This window comes from Myotis davidii, unplaced genomic scaffold (assembly GCF_000327345.1).
Source record: "Myotis davidii unplaced genomic scaffold, ASM32734v1 scaffold428, whole genome shotgun sequence".
In the NCBI taxonomy this organism is placed as follows: Eukaryota; Metazoa; Chordata; class Mammalia; order Chiroptera; family Vespertilionidae; genus Myotis; species Myotis davidii.
Genome location: NW_006299834.1, coordinates 1,778,895 through 1,781,539, shown reverse-complemented (window position 1 = coordinate 1,781,539; position 2,645 = coordinate 1,778,895).

Below are 2,645 nucleotides of genomic sequence, written 5' to 3'. Positions count from 1 at the left end.
GGCCGGGCAGGGGCGGAGCTGGCAGGGCCGGCCTCCCCGCTGTTGGACCCGCACCGGCTTCCGCTTGGCGGGAGTTCACACTGTGAATGTATTAGCACTGGCGAGCTGCACGCTTATTGGTTGAGACGATACATTTTATTTTAAGCCACAACTTAAAAAACATTCTTTTACCGTAAGACCCAGCAATCACACTTTCTGGACTGACCCAAAGGCGTTGAAGCTCATGTCCGAGCAAAACCAGGGGTGTTTACAGCGGCTTTATTCCTAACTGCCCCAACTTGGAAGCAACCCGGGTGTCCCTCATTGAGCGAACGGAGACACGGTGATGCCGCCGGACTACGGAATAGCATTCGGTACTAAAATTTAGAACTGAAATATCGGCCCTGGCCAGGTGGTTCAGCTGGTGAGAGCATCAGTTTTGGGTTTGCTCCCGCCAGGGCCCATGAATGCATACATAAGTGGAATAGGTGTTTCTCTCTCTCAAGCCAATAAAATAAAATGAGCTGTCAAGCCACCAATACATGGAGGACCCTTAAAATGCATGTCCTCCTGAAGTGAAGGGAGCCACCTGAAAAGGCCACGCACTGTGATTCCACCTACAGGACATCCTGGAAAACGCAATTCTGGGGACAGTGCCTGGCAGGAGTAGGGATGAACGGGAGCACAGAGGGTTTTTGTTTAGGGCAGTGAAACTGCTGGGTGTGCTATGACGGACGCATGTGTCCAAACCCACAGGACTCTCCCTGTGGAACTGGGGTGACTGTTGGAGCAGGCTCACTGACTGTTAACAAGTGTACCCTGGGGCTGGGGAGTTGGTAGCCGGGCAGCTGTGGGTGGTGGGTCAGGGGGTATATGAGAACTTTCTGTACCTTTTGCTCAATATTGCTATGAACCTAAAACTGCTCTAAACAGTGAAATGTATTAAAATGCACAGAACTCAAATGTGGGGGGAACTGAGATGCACATGGGCAGCTGGAGCTGTTGGGGCAGGAGGGTGTGTGGGACATGCCACTCCCGTCATCAGCATTTCAGAGGAAAGACCCGGACGGTCACAGGGCCTCGCTCATGCATCGCCAGCAAGTCAAAGGGGGGGCAGGAGAATAAAAGGCAAAATGACGAAGAATCATTTGCTGTCAGAAAAGTATTTTCCTCAAGATGCATATTTTTAAAGTTTTGTGGTGTAGCCCTTGACACTTGAAATCCATCAATTTCATTTGAACTGTGTTAATGCCAAGTTGGGACCAGATGGGAAGCCAAGTAGCTCAAAAAGCCATCATTGCTATGCAGGTCCTAGGCCCATGCAGAACACCACCCACGCCTCCGTCCCGGCAGTGAAATGAGAAATGGACCACACGGCTTGATGTAGCCATTAAAACGAAATTAATCTGCCATTTCTGCAGCCCCAAATTGATGAGCACAAAGAACTCATTTATAATTGCTTATTTCTACTTCACAACATTCCTTCCAGAGTTTCTGTTCTCTAAAAAAGCCCATTAACATTGCATTATTTTTTTATAACCTTTAAAATTAATGTTGATTGGAAATATGTTCTCATATCAGCTTAAGTAAATCTGACCGTCCCCACACACGGGCTGGGCTCCCCCCACTGAGTGGCTGAACCAGGCAGACCTGCCTCACCTGCAGCAGAACCAAAGCCACCTCTGGGGGCTGGAGCGGGAGGAGAAAGAGATGCATTTGTTTTACAATCAATAAAAAAGGAAACAAGGTTAAAATGAAGTTTATTATTTTTTTGATTTTTTTTAAATAAAACTGTTTGTGAAACAGCTATTTTATCCCCACGGCAGAGTGACCCCTGAAAGATGCACTAACCCCTTCTTAAGGCCTTAACAAGAATTTTTTTGTACTTTTTCTCTTTTTTTTAAAACTCAGATATTTAAAAATTATACACTTTACAAAACAAAACAATACAACATAAAGAATCACGTAGCGTGGGGCTGCTCAACTGACAGGCCCCCTTTTCTTTTATAAAAACAAAAGGAAAAAGAATAAAGGGCTAAAGGGGTGTCCTGGTCAGCTTGCCCCCCACCGCTCAGACAGCCTGCCAGCGCCTCGCAGACTTCCAGTCCTGTCGGGGCGGCACCCGCTGGGCATGGCCCTGCTGCACCAGCGCGGCACTCAGGGCTCCCACCGGCCACGTGACGCAGCACACAGCTGTGACCTCGGGCATCTACCAATTTCACCCCCAAAAAGATAAAAATTTTAAAAATAATAAATAAATAGTGTTTCTGGAAATGAAAAAAATTTATTTTTGTGTTTAAACATCATTCTCCCACTCTTGAAAACATGGACCGCCCCACTCCCCTCCCCCAACCTCCCCACTTTGAGACAAATTAACGACAAAGGGTGGTTTGGGTGTGTTCGCCGGCTTTCAATTCTGGGTCTAGAGATCTGAGTTGGGGGGAGACAGGCTGACCGGCAGAGCCACACCCCGTCCTCTATGAGATGAGAGTTTGCTGAGTTCAATTTCACATTTAAATTTCGTTGTTATTGGAACCAATTTGGAATTCTTTAGCTAGATAATTTTAAAATAGAATCAAAAGGGACAGCGCACCTTTCATTTAAACAAAGTCTTTCCAGACTAAAAATAGATTTATATATATATATTTTATCCCTCCCTTTAGTTC